Genomic DNA, 12,527 nt, shown 5'->3' on the forward strand with positions numbered 1-12,527 from the left:
TTGTTATTTACCCTGTGCCTGAGTACACTCGTGTGCTCTATGGAGAATTTTGCAAGGTAACCCACAGCAGCACTGTCTGAAAGCGAAAGATTGCCAACAAATGTCCAGCTATAGGGATTGTTCCGGCACAATGTTGACAGCAAACCTCAGTAAGAAAGAATGAAGGATGTGTCTGTGCTGTGGTGAGAAGCTCTCTGAGACACCTGTAACAAGGGAGGGAACGCTATATTGTGTTCTGCCAACCAAGTAGCAAAAGAATTAGGCATGGGGAAGAATACATTCTATTTGCTTCCATGTGAAGAAAAAGATGTTTCGAAGGATGGGCAGCAAATTCATCACTGTGGCTATTTCTGTAGGGGCGGGCAGGAACTAGGGAGGTAAGAAGGGATGATTTTCTCAGTGCAATGTTTTGATGATTTTTTTTTAAAGTGGGGCAGGTAAGATTTATTGATGAACTTGTTATGGGAGAAGGGAAACCTTCAGGAGTGCAAGGCCAACCACTTGTCCAGGGGACCGTGATTCGGGGTCTGTTTCACCCCAAAGCCATTGGGGATGAGGCACTTCTTGGCCACCGTGTCTTCAAATTCATCTGCACTGAACTTGGTAGAGCTCCACTTCTTAGAGATGTGGATCTCCTGGCTGCCAGGGAAATTGAACTTGGCCCTGCATGGGGCCTCGATCACATGTTCCTCATTCTGCAGCTTGGTGCAGATGGACATGATGACCTGTCCCACATGAACCCTCGCCACTGTGCCCTGGGGCTTCCCAACGGCACCCCGCATGCCTGTCTGGAGCTTAGGCTGGGGGCAACAGAAGGTCAAATACGGGAACATCTACCAAAAGCAGTGTCTTCACGTTCCCTCAGGGCAGCCCGTGCAAGCAACAGGCCACATCCTCTACTGAGCAGGTTGCTGTCTGCCACCACTGCACCCTGGACACCCATCAGCAGAGGAACCCAGTGGACTTCGCTGACTGAAGCTGATGATTTTTTTTTAAACTCCGCAATGCATTCATTACTTATTTGAAAAGTTAAATAAAAGCTTCAGGAAGGACAGCACAGACATTGTCTCCTCTCTGTCCCTCACACCCTCAGAGCAGCCTGGTTCCTGCCACAATGAGGAATGAGATGCTATACTGCCGTCTTGGCCTCAGAGCCTACAGTGGGCATGTCTGGGTCCCGGAAGGTTCTAGAACTTACTGAGGCCTGCCCAGTGAGGTCAAGGGTGACTCTAGAACCGGAAGTCTGGAGTTAGGGTGAAATCCCTGATTGCTGAATTGAGGAGGCAGGTGCCAGAGGTTAGACTGCCTCGTCAAGACAGACTAAGGGGCGCACCATAGCTGCATTGTAGACAGGCCAAGAGGGCACCCAAAGGCAGTGCCCTGAATGGCCAGGCCATTTGGCACTTCCTGAGCTGACTTCTAACTGCTGTATCCCTGGTCACCCCCTCAACTGGTAGGAGCTTAGAAGCTTTAGGCAGGATAACTAAACCCAGGGGAACTGGAGGCCTGGAATGGGAATTGGGACTCCAGAGCAGGAAACAGCTGCCCTCAGGCCTTGGCCTCAGCATCTTGACTGGCCGATTACAGAAGCGAGGCTGAGGCCTGCATGCCAGAGTCCATTTTTTAATCTCCCTCGGGAACATTCCAGACTGCAAGCAGCAGCCTCATTTATTTCTTCGTGAGGACTTTTATCACCCCATGGCTGGAGGAGTGTGCAGAGCGGCCCCTGCTGTGCCATGGCAATGCTCACTGGCCTGGGAGTGGCTGCCAGGAGCTGCAGGCCACCCTGGGCCTTTGTGGACAGGGCTATTAGCCACAAAACACTGTTTACTCAATTTGAGTTATTCTGTCAGTCCATTTTCACTGAGCATCTAATACAATCTCAGCACAAGCCCAGGCCACCCCTGGAGTCTCCAAAGCTCTAAGTTTCTTCCTGCCTCCAAGGACCCTACACACAACACAGCAAATGACAGAAAGGCTCTTATACTATTCACTAAGCACTGTTTGTTTGTTCATTTGTTCATTTATTTGAGATGGGGTCTTGTGACATAGCCCAGACTGGCCTGGAACTCACTGCAATCCTCAGCCTCAGCCTCCCGAATGCTGGAGTGACAGGCTTGCACCACCATGCCTGGCTACTAATTTCTCTTTAGGGCTAAATTTTATTTACAAGAATGCTGCAGCCTCCTCAAAGCCATGGATCTCTGTTATACTTCTTGATGTTCTCAGAGCTCCCGGCACAGCCTAGAACACAAGGCAAGTCTTGCAATAAATGCTCTCTGGTCACTTGCCAATTTCTAAGCTAAAAATAGAGATGCATTAGAATGAGGTCAGACCCAAGGTTATCGCTTCAGCCATGCCCTCCAACTGTCAGGAATACTCACCATAAAAGCCAGTCTGAGCAAGGCATAGCTAAGCATACCTGTCATCCCAGCAGTCCAGGAGGCTGAGGCAGGAGGCTCTCAAGTTCAAGCCTAGTCTGGGCAACTTAGCTTAGGGAGACCCTGTCTCAAAAGAAAAAATTTAAAGGGCTACGAATGTAGCTTAGCACAAAGGCCCTGGGTTCAATCCCCAGTACCACACTCATACACAGAGCAAGCCAGTCCATAAAGCAGCCTCAAGGTCCTACAAGCTCCCCCCAACCCTGACCCCACCACTGTTACCTCCAAGGACAATACTCACCTTCCTTTTCATCCAACAAGGAGGGTCACAGTCCCACCTCAGGCCCCTGGCACTAACAGGCACACCCCTGCCTTCTTGTCTCCTCTCGTCGGCACAAAGGCCACCCCACCCTCTCACCCAGCCTTCCTTGTCACCCTAGTAAAAATAGCTCCCAGCCTCCCATCCCCTATCTCTCTGTCTTTGTTTATTTTTCCCCATATCACACATCACTACCTTAAAATTCTACAGTTTTCCTGTGTAGTTTTCACCTGTTTCCCCTCATGAGAAGCTAAGTTTCCCAAGAACAGAGCTTTGGGGTTTTGTCCAGTGCTGCACCACTGTGTGTACAGCACAGCCTGGCACATAGTGGCTCAATACATAATGTCCTGAGCACGTAACTGTGCTGTGACTCTCGCTTCAAGTTACTCCAACTACAATGGCATAGATTATACATTGTCTATTCCTATGGATATAAAACCACTTTCTCCTACTTCTCTGTAGTTTCGTAGGTGTAGTTTCATTCATTGTAGTCTTATAGAATACTTTACTTGGTAAATAGAGCAGAAATTATAATGATACTCATTTCACAGAGGGGAAAACTAAGACTCCAAGAAAAGAGAGTGTTCTGGAATCTTCTGCTGGGTTCTGGCATCTAGATTTCTGCACGACTTTACTTAGGTGGGGGCAGAAAGGTCAGAGGGCTTCCCTTCCCTTCCGTCACATAGGAAACACTGACACCTCTGTAGGAAGTCAGATTGGCAAGGAAGAAGCACGCCTGATTGACTGAATTAAGTTTTACATGACTTGGGATCCTATAGAAATAAAGGCCCAAAGACTCCAGAAAAACTATTTTTATGCTTAGTTTTGTTGACCCAGGATAAAATAAACCCAATAAAAAGCAAAGAAAATTACATTTATTTGGGGCTAATTAGGATTGCGATCCAGGAAAATACAGATTGGAGCAGTCTTGAAAATGTGCTCTAGCTGGGGGTGGTGACCTGTGACCCCAATCCTCTGGGAGGCTAAGGCAAGAGGATCACAAGTTCCAGCCCAGCCTGATAACTTAGCTACTGAGTGAGACCCTATCTACAAAATGAAAGGGCTGAGGCTGCAGATCAGTGTCAAGGCCCTGGATTCAATCCACCATACTTCAACAGCAACAACAAGAAAAGAGAGAGAGAGAGAGAGAGAGAGAGAGAGAGAGAGAGAGAGAGAGAGAGAGGAGAGGAAGGAGAAGAGAGATCTAAACTGCAAGCGGATGACAGTTACACTGGAAATTCTGATTGATGCTAGCAGCAGGAATTGGGGACAGGTAGTTTGGAGGGAGAGGTTCATTGTACCAAAAGGCAGCAGGGGTTCCCAACGGTTCAAGTGTCATCTGGAATCAGTGGTGCACTGTCAGCAGCCCAGTTCAAAGGTCCCCACATACAGACAACGGCGCCCTGGCTCTAAGTACCCAGAACCACGCTGCTCCATTTTGATTCTTTTTTCCTTGACAGTTTCAGTGAAGGGTGGGCAGCCCTGTGGAAAGGTGAGTGCATGAGAGGGTTCAGCCTAAAGGTAAGAGGCTGGGGAACACCAGACTCGCCTGTTCAGATCCTTCTGGGCCTTTCTGGGCAGCATTCCCCGCTTCTGGGAATGGGTCAGATTCCCTTTGGGAGTGGGACTTTACAATCCACCATCGTACAGGGTAGGCGGGGGATTCCTCTTCACACAGAAAGGCAGCAGGAAGACTAGGGTCATACTTCCAGGTTTTCACGGCTGCACTGAAGGAGCAAGATTCTAGTTTCTGTGACTCCCCCTGGGGGAGAAAAGACGAGGGGCTCTGTAAAGGTACAAGATCCCAATGATAAATGTAACTGTACTGTATACTTAAAAAGTACCGATAAACTCAATGAAAAAAAAAATGGAAGAGGGGCAGGAGAAGGTTGGGAAGCAAGGGCTTCTTTGCTCCAGCTGCAAGCGCCCTCTCTGCTCTCGGTTACGTTTTCCTGAGCCTCCACCCTTTCCCCGGGACATTGGGACTGTTCCTCTTCTGTCCTAGGGATTCTTCCTGAATGGTACTACTCTGCTGCAAGTAGGAATACTCATATTTTTCCCTTCCTTTTCTTGACTCCCAGGGAGCTGCTCCCACCGCCCGCGACGCCTTACTCCAACTCCAAACCCAGAAGAAGCCAATGCCGTTTCCTTTTGGTTGAAAGTCTGTTGCACAGAGTTGCATTCTAAAAGTGCGACTGTGTTCTCGAGATCCTGTCACACCGCAAAGGACAGAAACGGGTCTAATGGGGATTTATTGGTATAATTCCGCAGGGTTAATAAAGACAGGGACTGGGCCCTCACTCCGGGGCCTGGAACGCTGGCTCCTGGCACCTCCCGGCCCCTGCCTGGGTAACTCTGGATCCCCTCCCCCACCCAGCACCCCGATCCTCCACTGGCACCTCCGCAGGCCCTGCACCCCGACTCCGGCCTGTTTCTTTGGGCTTGGTGGCTGCTCTGGGTTTCCTCCTCCTCTGCTAACCCAACGCTTTCCTCTCTAGGTCCCCGGTCGCCCTGAAAAGACAACCTAGTTCGAGAAGGGTAGATCTAGAAAGGTCTCCCCAAAAGTCCGGGGAGGAGCTTGGGGGGGTCAATCCCAGGCGCTATAGGACAGCTTGGGTGGCCAAGCCGGGGGCTGGTGGTTTATCACGCGCACACGTGCACACGCGCTCACACCCACGGCGGGGGGGCTACTGTCTGATGCGGTGCAGGCATCGTCTGCTTCTCTTTGGTCCCTGCCCCGTCCCGCCTCGCACAGAAGTGAGGAGAACAAGGGAAACGCCGAGCGGTGGCGTGGTGGGGCGGCCGAAGCCTCCGACGCCTGGAATTTTCCACCGCGCTTTGAGGCTGAGGTGCTGCGAGTCCCCAGGGCCCAAGGAGAGGGGGCGGAGATGAGATCAGCCGGGGAGTCCTCCTCCTCCTTCTTCTCCGCGGAGTTCCGATGGGTCAGCGGGGCCACGAAAGGGGACTGGAGAGAGGGTGGGGAGCCGATGGGGGGTCTGTCTTCTAACCCGGCTGGGCAGCGCCAGCCTACAGCGCAGAAAATAAAGGCTCCGGTAAGGAAGATGGGTGGGGGGCAGACCTTAGAATCTGCCTCTTGGGAGTAGAATTCCCCTTCCCCTAGAAACCACTGAAAAATGAGCTTCCCTGTGCGGTGCGAAAGCCCTGCCCCCTCCCTAGCGCCTCTGCACCTCCTTCCCCCCAGCTGGGCTGAGGCTGAGGCTGACTCTGCCGCCCTCTCGGCCTGGCCCTTGCATTTAACCCTTTAAGCCGCACTGCCAGGGACAGGTCCGCTTTGGGCCGTGATTTTCAGGCTCGACTCAAATCAGAACTTGTCTGTGGGTGAATCGGCCTCCGATTCCCCACACGAACATGAAACTAGGTGGGGAGGGGCAGTGCTAAGCAGCCTGTTCAAACAGTGCCGGCCTAATGGAATTTACGGGTGAACCAGTCTTGTTGATTTATGATTGAAAACAGTCTCCTGCTTTTGTCTCTCCTGAGGTCTCTGGCATTAGAGAGCTCTTTTCTGAGAGTTACTGTTAAACCACCCGGTAAGCCAGAGCCCTCATGAAATGTTTGATGAGTTGAATGAGCGGTGTTTGTTGTGCTCGGGGACCTCCAAAGGATGGGGGTATGAGCCCCAACTCTGCTGGCTCTCCATGTGACTTTGGGCATCTCGTAACTTCTTTAAGTCTTTTGCTTTCAAATGAGGCTAATAGGTTCCTCAAAAAATTAAATAGAGAATTATCCTATGGACCAGATGGGGTGTGACCTACAAGGAGATATTTTTCAGCCATAAAAAGGAAGTTTTTATACACATGCTACAACATGGGGAACCTTCTTTCATGCCATGTGAAAGAAGCCAGTCACAGAGCGCATGTAGTATCTGATTCCTTTTGTGTGACATACCCAGAATAGGGAAATCCACAGAGAAACAACACAGCTATCCTTGCCAGGAGCCGGGGAGAAGGAGGGACAGAGTTACTAACTGCTCGATGCCTGCACGGTTTCCCTTGGGGGTGATGAAAGCTTTGGAACTAGAAAGGGGTGGTGGTTGCTCAACATTGGGAAGGTATTAAGTGCCATTGGAGTACATTTTCAAATGGTAAACATGATACTATGTGATTCTTACCTCAATAAAAAGAAATTTAATGAGGCTAATAAAATGCCTGTCTGAAAATTAAATGTAATAGTCTACATAGAGACATTTGAACAAGTTCAAACCCTTTTCTTTGAAGTCCTTCCATCTTATTTCCTATAATGGTTCTTTCTCCCTTTTTACTACTTTCAGCTAAAACTCCAGCAGCCTGAGGCCCACCCTGCCCCGACTGGAGTGTCACTCAGGATCCAGACATTGTACTGTCCCCAGGTCACTGGCAAGTGTCACCACAGTTGTAGGACAAAAGCCCCAGCAGAGGAGAGGAGCAGGAGAGGAGTGGGAAAAGAACTCTGATCAGCAGGGCCATAAAATGGTTCAAGATCTGTCTTCAAGGTCAAAAAGGGAGACAGAGGCAAGGATTATGTGGTTTCCTAGGTAATCCGTGGTCTGACTGCTCAGTGACCTCAGGATTGGTCCTTTGAGGGACCTAAGGGAACTAGCTTCTTTTGAGGGGGCCATTTGGTCCCCATCATGAGATGTTTCCTGCTTAGTGGGGTGGCTCCAATCATGGGGTAAATACCCCCCCATTGGGGTGACCTCATCTTGGGGTAGTTTCTGAGGCTCTGCTTTCTTTGGACTCCAAGGTGACTGCAGGTTTGGACATTGACCAGAGACTTCTAGGCATTGCTAGAAGGATCTAGAACAGGGTGTTGTAAAAGCTGGCAATTAGCTGTCCCTGAGAATTAGTTAATATCAGTGTCCTCAGTATTGAAAGGGGATGAGAAAGGCTGTGTAAATTTGGGGCTAGTGGAACTTGTAATACAAATACTCCTTGTATACAGAGCTGAGTGGGATCTGAACCAAAGTTTTAAGGTAAAACAGCTCCCCTGACCCCCAGTGAAGGCAGAAATGCCAAGCTTCATCCTGCTTTCAGCTCTTCTTTGGGCTTCTGAGAGCCCAGCCACCAGGCCCATTAGACTAGGAGATCATGAGAACAGGAAGCTGTGTGCTGCAGACATGCGTTCCTGCAGCACCACTGTCTGTCCGCCTGGCAGCAAGGCCTTGCAGAACCTTGAAATAGGAAACTCTAAGTAGCAGGATTGGGCATTTACAATTTTCAATACAGGTACAGGCTCCTCAGAGGAACAAACCAGGGAACCCGAAGTGATGCAAGCAGCCTGCTTAGGCTGAGATTTAGTCTGCTCAGGGTGAAGTCTGTCCCAGCTCTGCATCCTTCCAGTGGGTGACCTCAGACCAGCACTCTTGCCAAGAGTCCACCTTCTTATCTAACAAATGGGGTTAATGGAAGTACCTACCGCACAGGGCAGCTATCAGGACTGAGCTATATGCATGTGCCAGAAATCAGCAAATGTTAGCCCGTGTAATTGAACACAGAGGTTTGTATGGTTGTGCTTTGTTGCAGGGCTGGGCTGGGGGACGGGGTAAAGCTGACAAGGGCCACTGAGCATTTGAAGCAGAACAGGAGCTGCATGGCAGTTTAAAGCAGTGTGGAGCACTACAAGGTGGGAGGGGACAGCAGAAATTCTGAGGCAGAGGACAACAATAAGAAGGAAGCAAGAAGATCCAAAGGAGCAGTCAGGAGGAGCTGTACCAATCCCTATTGGGAGAGGCTCTGTTGTAGGACCACAGAGTCTCCACAAAGCACAGGGAGAGCTTTCTTTGTTGTGACAGTGAAAGGGGGACTCTGAGATTTTGTCTCCTACAACAGGTCTCACCGCAGGTCTCAAATCCACGGCACCACGTGGGCTTCTGCACTAGTGAACTGGACTGACCAGAGACCCTCTGTGCAGCTGTCCAGGACCCACTCCTCTGGTCCCCGTCTGAGTTGAAAGCCCCATCAAGTGAGCGAGCCGTTCTGCAAATCAGCCTGAGGCCTACACAGCCTTTAGCAGCAAAAGGAGAGAAAGAATTTAATGGGAATTAGGACATTTCATGGCTTTCCATGTGAAAGCCACCCTCATCCTTTGGAATACTAACCACCTGCCCGATCCTACCAGCCTCCTTGCAGCGGGGGGTCCCTGCTCCACTTTCTCCTAACTAACGTTTGCCCGTTTCTGATATGCTGCTGTGAGAACCGAGGGGTGCCCCAAATGGAGGGTCTGTGACACAGCTCCCTCCAGAGTCAGCCTTGTCAGATGCCACCAGTTTTGGGGCAAGGAGCTCAGCAAACCAACACTCAAGAGAGAATAGGTCACCGCATCCCAAAGGGAAGCAGGTTTGTGCTTCTTGGAGATGCAGTGTTAGACTTCAGGCTGTCTCGGTCTTCTACACACATGTGCAGTTGTCCTTTGGGCTCCATGGAGACTGGTTCCAGGACCCCCAAGGGTACCGAAATCCACAGTACTCATGGCCCTATGTAAAATGGTGTAGATTTGAATGGACCCTACACACATCCTCCTTTACACTTAAAGTCATCTCTAGATTATTTGTAATGCAGTACTTGATGCCGTGTTAATGCTAGGTAAATAGCTACTCTGTGTTGTTTAGGGAATAGCAACAAAAGTCTCCACACCTTCTGCAACGATGCAACTTTTTTTTTTTTCTGAATGTTTTCAACGCATGGTTTGTTAAATCCACAAATGCAAAAGTCACAAATACAGAGGGCCCATTGCAGATACTGGGATTCTGTGAATGGCTGAATATTTAAGCAATGTTCTTTACGAAAAATAATTTGAAACTCTTACTGAGGTCTGAGGTGCTGTACACTTCGCCGAGATCCTTTTCAGGTTCTTGTTGTCCTGTACAAAGAGTTGAACAAGACACACACAAAAGTTAGAGATTTTCCATTTATTCAAGGGAGGAAAAGGAATACAACCTGCACAGTGCACAGTGGGTTACTGAGTTTGTGGTGGCCACACTGTCCTATCAAAAACCGGCTTGGTTTTGTGCCAGAAGAATCAAAGACAGCGTTTCTGATTGGTCCGAGGTGCAGGGCTTGGGTTCCTGGGTCTTGGACACTGATTGACAGGTCACGCCCACTTCGCCGGCAGGCCACACCCTAATCTCCTGCCTCAATACCACAATTCTATGTGAGTTTTTACATGTATGATACACTTCTGTTCTATGCTGTCCCCTCCCCTTCCCATTTTCACTCCTGCAAGGACACAGGTAAAATACTCTACCTTGGATGGCAAGAAACTCACACTTAAATATGCTAAGCAGTTAAGAGTATTCAGTGCTAACAGTCAAAACTAACTTCAGAGGCATCCTGATTTTTTAAGTATAAGTAATACATGTTTACTGTAGAAACTTTTTTAAGTTAAGGAAAAAATGTAACCACTGCCGTCTAGTCATTGAAGAATTACCGCGTCATAGTTACTTTTCTCATTGCTGAGACAAAGTACCGAATACCCAAAGTTAAAGGAGGAAAGTTTTATTTAGCTCACAGTCTGTAGAAGTTTCAGAACATAATCAGCTCCAAGGCAGCAGGTGATGTGGCAGACAGGCATTGCAGAGGAGAAACAGTTCATGATAGCAAAGGTAGCACAAAGCAAGCAAGGGAACTTAGCAGCTTCTTTCTGTTCTTTTAATCTATCTAGATTACTGACCAATCAGTAGACTCATTTAGTAATAACACACCCTTAACGCCAGCATCACAAACTCTAAATTCAGCCACCTCTGAAAAATGCCCCACCCTTGACTGTATGAGGCTCTGGAGGGACATCTAGAGCACAACACCACTACTAAATTTTTTAATTCCAATTTACATGGTTTTAATAGACATCTGTGGGGTGGGGAGGGCAATAAATTTGAGGCCCTTCCATGGACCCATGGTGGGAGACGGTGCTGAGAGGTTGATGTCACATGCATGGATGTAGAAAGTGAGCAGGGAATGGTGTCTGCTCGCCTGGCCTCTGCTGCCACGCAGTACATCCCTACAGAAGGCTGTTTATTTATTTTTCTGGTTCCTTGTGGAAACTGGCGAGCCCTGCCCAGCAGGAACACAGTGCACATAGGGTAGGTCTCATTGGACAGGGTCCAAGAAGGTCCCCACCCTCACCCCCAACAGAGGAGACAGGACCTCAGCTTACCCTGCGGAGCAGGTTCTCCCCTCATCATCACAGAAGCATTTCCAAGGTGGGCATGCTGCTGCACGCCTGTAACCCCAGCACACTGGGAGACTGAGTTAGGAGGATCAGAAGTTCCAGCCCAGCCTGGGCAGTGCAGCAATTTAGCAAGAACCTGTCTGAAAATAATTTTAAAAATTAGAAGGGATTGGGATGTAGACCGGTGCAAAGGCCTTGGGCTCAGTCCTCAGTATGGCAAGAAAGGAAGAGAAAGGATGGGAAGAGAAGGGAAAGAGGGAAGGAAAGGAAGGATTTCCAAATGCATCAGTGTGAGAGTTACCAAGTGAGAAAAAAATAGGGAAGGGACTTTGGCTTGAAAAGCAGAAAGGGACAGAACTCTGATGAAGAGGATCGGGCTGGCCTGTTACGGAACAAGACCAGCTTCTGCGGATATGCTGTGATGGCCTAGGGTCTGGTTGATCCTTATCTCAGTTCTACTTTTGCAAGGTGGCTCCGTAGAAGCCCTTCTCCTTTAATCCAGCCTCCATGAGATTATTTTCTCTGTTTGGGTCAGACTGTTTCATGGAGGCTCTGCTGGAATCCAAGGCGACCGTAGTTTTAGGGCAGTCCTACAGACTTCTGGGTACTCGTTTGTAGTTGAATGTCCTTGTAAATCTCCTATCTTGAGGCAGGAGGACTTAAGTTTTGTAAATTTCGGACTAATCCAACCTTGTATTGCCAGCTTTTAGACCAATATTCCCTAAATAATTAACATACCAAATGTAGGGCTGAGTGAAGATTTCACCCAAAGTTTTAAGGTAATAAGGGAAACAGTAAAAATGCAAGTTAAGCTTTGTTCTTTAAGTTACTTACTGAGCCCAAGTGATGAGATGCTATTTGTTAAGCAAAAAAACAGCTTTTAAATCTCTGATTACCTCAGAAGCAAACACAAATCATGCTTTTGATGAGTACCGGGTTACAGAGTTTGCTTGTCTGCTGTCCCTATGGTGGTCTCTGGTTGCATCAGGTCTTTGTAGCAAGAAGAGCACAAGGTGGGCGTATGGTGGGTGTGCTGGACCTATCCCAGTTTCTAGCACTAGCAGCAGAAACAGGAGCAGAGACTGTTCCCAGGTACCTGTGCAGGTGATAGAAAGCATGAGCTGATGGATCTGTTTCTGAGAGGTAGGAAACACCTCTGAGTCCCCTCAGGGACAACTGGGGAAACTGAGGAAGAAGGTGCTGCTGTTATGCAAAGGAGGCCACCGGCCAGGGGAATTTGATAATTCCTATGAATGCACCTTTGTTTCTAACAAAAGACTGGTGAAGCGTGGGGAAATTAGTGCTGATAACATAAAACTGGATCATAGCTTTAGAAAGCTGCTTTCTTTGCTCTACAAGGCAGCATGAGCTTTCTTTGCATAGGTACAGAGATAATTCAAACACTGGTTTTCAGATTGCATCTAAGCTTTAGAAAATTCTTGAGGCCTGTAAAGGCGTTTAGGGGCCTCCGCAGAGGGTACCTTTTGCCAAATAGAAAGAGAAGATTGGGAGTCTTCAGTGTCTAGGTCAATAGAGTAGCTTTGCTTTTAACAGAGCTACTAGGATTTCATGAAAGTCTGAATATAAGCAGGGGAGGCATCCTCTGCAAGAAATAACTTGAAACCACGGTTCTACATGATTTTTTAATGCTGTATAGCATTTCG

General features: G+C 48.6%; 1 non-coding gene across 1 annotated transcript; it reads right to left on the reverse strand.

Annotated features, from left to right (window-relative positions):
* Positions 1-843: 843 nt before the first annotated feature.
* LOC117283281 lies at positions 844-978 on the reverse strand. Its single transcript, XR_004514271.1, has one exon. It is a non-coding gene; the product is annotated as a small nucleolar RNA SNORA70 (small nucleolar RNA).
* Positions 979-12,527: the final 11,549 nt, after the last annotated feature.

The sequence above is a fragment of the Fukomys damarensis genome, unplaced genomic scaffold (genome assembly GCF_012274545.1).
Source record: "Fukomys damarensis isolate Sample0158 unplaced genomic scaffold, DMR_v1.0_HiC HiC_scaffold_24, whole genome shotgun sequence".
NCBI lineage: Eukaryota > Metazoa > Chordata > Mammalia > Rodentia > Bathyergidae > Fukomys > Fukomys damarensis.